Source organism: Schistocerca serialis, chromosome 9 (genome assembly GCF_023864345.2).
Source record: "Schistocerca serialis cubense isolate TAMUIC-IGC-003099 chromosome 9, iqSchSeri2.2, whole genome shotgun sequence".
NCBI lineage: Eukaryota > Metazoa > Arthropoda > Insecta > Orthoptera > Acrididae > Schistocerca > Schistocerca serialis.
The window spans coordinates 59,040,777-59,047,466 of NC_064646.1; the positions used below are offsets into that span (position 1 = coordinate 59,040,777).

At 44.9% G+C, this 6,690-nt stretch overlaps 1 non-coding gene across 1 annotated transcript; it reads left to right on the top strand.

The window, feature by feature from the left end:
* The first annotated feature begins 5,167 nt into the window (after positions 1-5,167).
* On the top strand, positions 5,168-5,242 carry Trnas-cga (transfer RNA serine (anticodon CGA)). The gene has a single exon. It is a non-coding gene; the product is annotated as a tRNA-Ser (tRNA).
* Positions 5,243-6,690: the final 1,448 nt, after the last annotated feature.

Below are 6,690 nucleotides of genomic sequence, written 5' to 3' on the forward strand. Positions count from 1 at the left end.
CCGGGGCCGGCGCCTCTACCCGAGTCTAGGAGGCAGCGCGTTAGCGCTCTCGGCTACCCTGGCGGGTAGTGAAATCAAAGAGTATCTAGTCTTTGATTTCACTATCATCTTTAATTTACCAACGTAAGCTTGTTTTTAGTAAATGTGACAAGCTCCCACGATTATTTACTCATCAGTTACAAGACGTTGATATCATATCCGGCATACCGTGGGAAGCCAATATTTTACGTAATTGACGGGCAACTTTGGCCTTGGCAATATATTATGGGTCCTGCAATGCATATTACAGACAAAAATCAAATACTTGAAAATGAAATGAAAGGCCGAAATCTAGGTTGTATCAAATTCTGTTTTATCAGTTTTCGCACTCTCCTCTCAATAATTGTTTTACGTGAACCGCAGTTGGCCGGATTCGATGCAAGAAGTAGTAGTTCGCCAAGGCTGTGTTTGAAAGAAGCCCATTACCGGACTCCGGGCAATACAGCTCTTGCACGTGGCGGACAAGGCGAACGAGCTGTGCGGAAGGTCGCGCGCACGTATACGGTGACAGAGAGAGCCGGCCGGCAGTCCCCACCAAGGTCCAGGCCAGCGACTCGACAAGGTAAGGAAGAGCCGAGCGGGCCCCGGGACAAGACGACAGACACCACCTGCAGGCAGAGCCTCCACAGCTGTCCCCGCGCTGGTGACGTATTTAAGGGCACCGCGCCTGCTCGTCATTACCCATTCCATCCAGCTTTGTGTTACACTACTGGCCATTAAAATGGCTACACCAAGAAGAAATGCAGATGATAAACGGTTATTCATTAGACAAATATATTAAACGAGAGCTGACAAGTGATTACATTTTCACGCAATTTGGGTGCATAGATCCTGAGAAATCAGTACCCAGAACAACCGCCTCTGGCCGTAATAACGGACTTGGTAAGCCTGGGCATTGAGTCAAACAGAGCTTGGATGCCGTGTACAGGTACAGCTGCCCATGCAGCTTCAACACGATACCACAGTTCATCAAGAGTAGTGACTGGAGTATTGCGACGAGCCAGTTGCTCGGCCACCACTGACCAGACGTTTTCAATTGGTGAGTGATCTGGAGAAAGTGCTATCCATGGCAGCAGTCGAACATTTTCTGTATCCAGAAAGACTCGTACAGGACCTGCAACATGCAGTCGTGCATTATCGTGCTGAAATGTAGGGTTTCGCAGGGATCGAATGAAGGCTAGAGCCACGGGTCGTTACACATCTGAAATGTAACGTCCACTGTTCAAAGAGCCGTCAGTGCGAACACCAGGTGACCTAGACGTGTAACCAATGGCACCCCATACCATCACGCCGGGTGATACGCCGGCATGGCGATGACGAATACACGCTTCCGATCATCGTGATGCTGTAAACAGAACGTGGATTCATCCGAAAAAATGACGTTTTGCCATTCGTGCACCCAGGTTCCTCGTTGTGTACACCATCGCAGGCGCTCCTGTCTGTGATGCAGCGTCAAGGGTAATGGCAGCCATGGTCTCCGAACTGATAGTCCATGCTGCCGCCTGCAAACGTCGTCGAACTGTTCGTGCAGATGGTTGTTCTCTTGCAAACGTCCCCATCTGTTGGCTCAGGGATCGAGACGTGGCTGCACGATCCGTTACAGCCACGCGGATAAGATGCCTGTCATCTCGACTGCTAGTGATACTAGGCCGTTGGGATCCAGCACGGCGTTCCGTATTATCCTCCTGAACCCACCGATTCCATATTCTGCTAACAGTCATTGGATCTCGACCAACGCGAGCAGCAATGTCGCGATACGACAAACCGCAATCGCGATAGGCTACAATCCGACCTTTATCAAAGTCGGAAACGTGATGGTACGCATTTCTCCTCCTTACACGAGGCATCACAACAACATTTCACCAGGCAACGCCGGTCAACTGCTGTTTGTGTGTGAGAAATCAGTTGGAAACTTTTCCTCATGTCAGCACGTTGCAGGTGTCGCCACCGGCGGCAACCTTGTGTCAGTGCTCTGAAAAGCTAATCATTTGCATATCACAGCATCTTCTTCCTGTCGGTTAAATTGCGCTTGTGTAGCACGTCATCTTCGTGGTGTAGCAATTTTAATGGCCAGTAGTGTACATGGAGGCTAGGCCAGAAATTACAGTGACAGAAGCGGCAGCTCCAGACCTCCATGCGTTTAGAAAATAAAACAGGACAACGGACTAACTGCAGGGACGGAATCCTGACTGCTAATGGAAGAGAAAAGGTCCTATGAAAATGCATCGTTGCCAAGGTAGATGGAGCTGATGAATGTTGGTTTTTCTGACCACGTGCTGCGTGTTCCATGTGTGCTGCGGGCTGTCTGAGTACCGTAAGCAACCAGTTCTAGTAAGAGTTGCTTCGTCTGTAAAGAGGGCTGATGTCAGAAATTCCGTAAGTCTGATGTCTGGTGCAAATACCATCTATAAAATCCTTCCTGTAGAGGGAAATTCGCTGCTGATTATCCTTGTACTCGTTGCAGGTGATAGGGAGGGTAATGGTTCTGATGCAGGCTTACACCACGTCGGCGAGCGACTTGTCTGGAGCTTGTACTAGGGTTCGACTCAATATCCTGTGGATCCTGTCCCTCCATATCTGGTGTATGCACAGTCCTCTGCCTCCCTGCACTTTCGTCTCTCTGAAAGGACCCACGATCACAAAAACGCCCAAAAAGGGCTTGAAATGTTGTCTGATGTGGTTCCTGTCCGCGGGAGAACTTGTCTTTTCATCCGCTTGGTCGTACGCAAACACCATTTCTTCCTGATCCCGACATGAATACCGGACCATTCTGCCGCTTAAGCCGGCGGAACACGGACCGTGCATCCGAACGTTGAGCGTTGAGCGTGGCGAGTTTCTGACGTCACAGCGTGGAATAGCACGTTTGGGAGTCTTTCCGAACGTGCAGAGCAATATCTGACATGTCAGATTTTCTGAGCGTGCGTCTGAGCGTTGACCAATGAGATGACACAACGCCACCTACGTCACACGCACGCCGTCTCTCTTCAGTACAGAGTTGTGAGGCGCCATATTGCTATTCATTTCAAGCCTATATGTATATATGCCGTTTCTGAGCATCAGCAAATTGAGAATCACTGGAAAACCCGTTGTTAACTGTGTGATTCGTTCCAATAAAATAATGAGAAACATCATATTCGTGGCAAAAGAATTATTGTAACTTGCGTATTATGAGAGTAGGCTATTTAAGGCAGCGCACACTGAAGATCCACCCAAAACGCATTGGTCTTGGTGCAATTTGTTATAATTAAATTTCAATTAGTAACATATCTATGATTAATGTTTCCAGCAACGTGTAACATAGTATCATAAGAACCAACAGATCTGTTGTTGACTTAGCGTAATGAGTGGAATCATCGTCTTGTTGTTGACTTAGCGTAATGAGCAGAATCATCGTCTTGGAGTTAGTTACTTGTCACTTCCAGATTTTTTTTCCTAACTTTCGCGTTTTTATTAGGGTCTGATACTTTCTTATTAGTTTAATATAAATATATACTATATACCTTTTTTTGAGGGGTGACTTTGTTCGATTGGCTTAATCTACTAGACAGCTTGCTCTACTTGTATAAAGATATTTTGCTCCTTTTCCATTTACGCTTCGTAATTCACATGTTGCAAAGATTCTGCTACTGGGTAGGAACAGTGACCATGTAAGACTGACCCTGAGGTTTTACTAAAATGTGGGAATGATGAAATGATAAACATTATTTAATATTCTTATGCGGAAAAATATTCCAAATTTGTACCGCTCTGTTTGTAATGGAACTTTTATAAGCCTGTGTCCTTATTGATTGGACATGGTACTTTCCTTTTCCTGGACGATGAAGGAATGTGCTTTTTAATAGAACTAAGGTGGGAATTTTACGCGGGCTCGTTGAGTAGACAGTGTGATTTACGGACTAGAAACGTCTCTCAACTCCCGCTGGAGTGCGTAGCGATCGCGTATACCACTTTGGGGCCCACGTACCGTGTGCACAAGTCGCATCGTTCCTGAGCGTTCAGCAGCACGTTGAACTTGGCACGGTCAACGTGAACGCCCGACAGCGCGGTCCGTGTGCCGACGGCTTTACAGTACGCTGAGTCAATCGCACAACCTGCAACACACACGAGGAAACGCTATTTTTTTGCCGGAACCAAAGCAACATGAAGAAAGTTCCAAGTGCAGGGAATTTCAGGGCTAGCTGGGATTCCAAAACCACAAGTCAGTGATTTAAATGACTGCAACAGAAAAAGGTGGTGCTGACACCGTAAAACGTGGACTATGCAGCAATGGGAAAATTTTCATTTGTTTGGATGAGTTTTGTTTCACACTGTTTCCAACTTCTGGCCGAGTTTACATCCCAAGAGTGAAACGTGGTGGCTGTTTCCTGTTTATTCGAGCAGCCATATCGCGGTATTTCATGGGACCCATGTTTAATCTCAAATGCCGCACTGCTTCCGAGGATTATGTGACAATTTTGGCTGATCAAGTGCATCCGATGGTACAATGTTTATTCTCCAATGGTGATGCTGTGTTCTAAGTTGACAGGCCCTTGTTCACAGAGCTCCATCGCCCAGGACTGGTTTTGTGAGCACGACGATGAAGGGTCACATCTCCTTTGGCCTCAACAGTCGTTATATCTCAATATTCTTCATCCATATCTATATGGATATTCTGCAAATCACTTTTAAGTGGTTGCCGGGGGGGGGGGGGGGGGGGGGGGTTCATCGAACCACCTTCACAATAAATCTCTATTACTCCACTCCCGAACAGGTGCGCGGGTAAAACGAACGTCTATATCTCCCCGTGCCAGCTCCCATTTCCATAATTTTCTTTTGATAATCTCTTCTTCCTATGTAGGTCGCCCTCAGCAATATTTTCAGATTCAAAGGAGAAAGCTGATGATTCAAATTTCGTGAGAAGTTTCCGCCAAATCCTGTACCATTTCGGTGACACTCTCTGCCGTATATTACAAAACGGCTGCCCTTCTTTCAACTGTTTCGATATATCCAGAATGAGATTTTCACTCTGCAGCGGAGTGTGCGCTGATATGAAACTTCCTGGCAGATTAAAACTGTGTGTCGGACTGAGACTCGAACTCGGGACCTTTGCCTTTCGCGGGCAAGTGCTCTACCAACGGGGCGTGAGTCGTGCTTGGGTAGCTCAGTTGGTAGAGCACTTGCCCGCGAAAGGCAAAGGTCCCGAGTTCGAGTCTCGGCCCGGCACACAGTTTTAATCTGCCAGGAAGTTTTATTTGCGACGATATTTGAAGATCGCATCCGCTAACAAGTTTTATTTACTCTTTAAAGCCTTCCTGCCTGCTTTTCCACTAAAAACTACTATTCTGTCTCTAAATTTGTGATCCTTTAAAGAAAAAGACTACCGTTTTTCAGAGGCAGTGCTCCTGCTTGAAGTTCAGCTTCATGTTGTGATTCTAGTTGCTCCTCGTTTCCGTTGACTTGGACTGGTTGTGTAAGGTTTTTTCATTGTTTACTGTTGTGACATTTCAGAACAAAATAATACCCTCGCTTGTGCAGCTCACATAACTCTCCGGAATACATTTTAGAAATACAATTCTCTCCGTGTTGTGTTCTCTTCTTGGCCTGATTCAGAGTCTGTGCCGAATCCACTGTAGCTTCAATGGATTTTTTTGTTTTATATGCCCGACTTCTAATGTCACCACACAAGTCTCCGGGGTTGAGCAGTTATTGCCCGATGACGATACGCAATACAGTTTGTTAAAGCGGAGTTCGCCGTTATTAATTATGTTTTTAGATTTAATTTTATTACTCGTACAGAGACTCAACGTTCCTTTGTTAATCAGCTCGTCGTCAAAAGAAGTATGAAATGCTAATGTCTTTGCAATACATAATGTCGACTATTGAGTTAAAGTTCGTACCTGTTTTGCTATTTTAGAGAAGAGAAACCTTAAGCGCTTCTGTTTCTATAGTCTCAGTATCAAATGTTCACTATTTTCAATTTACTTCCTGTCTCAGTTCAGTATTTAACACAAATTACATATCAATGTCATTTCAGAGATATTACGTCGGTTCCACACTAACGGAATAACACGTAATTGTCATTTAACATCATTTTTATTAATAATCCTTTTTCTTATGACGTAAATGTTAATGAATGATCACTATCTGAGAGGAAAGAGGGATTGATCCTAATCATGAGATAATAGCTTTTAAGGAGCCTGCAATCGTGAGTTAAATAAAAAGTCACGTTCAAGGATGATATGCAAACAACTTTCGTTACGTCCGTTTTCACGTATCTGTCAAAACTAATCCTGTCGCCCACAATTCAAATTAACACTGACGTTAACTCCTTTTGTCGGAACATCGAATCGTAACTATTATGTGAAAGTTTATTCTTGTCCGCGAATTAATTCCTTTCAGATACGCGCACGACCGAACAGCAGAACGGAATACAAACGACTTGTTTTAACAACCGAACAACGCAATGACGTTGCATTACGACAATGTCCGCCCAATGAACATCTCTTTGACTTTATCTTCTCTACTCTGCTTAATTAAATTATTCCTAATTACAATTTATTCAGCTATTTAACGAAAACATCTAACAAAAAATAAAATAAATTTATCCCAACGTAAAAGATCCGTTATAAGTCTTACGTACGCACTTCTAAGCGAGCGTCATCTGGAGCTCCA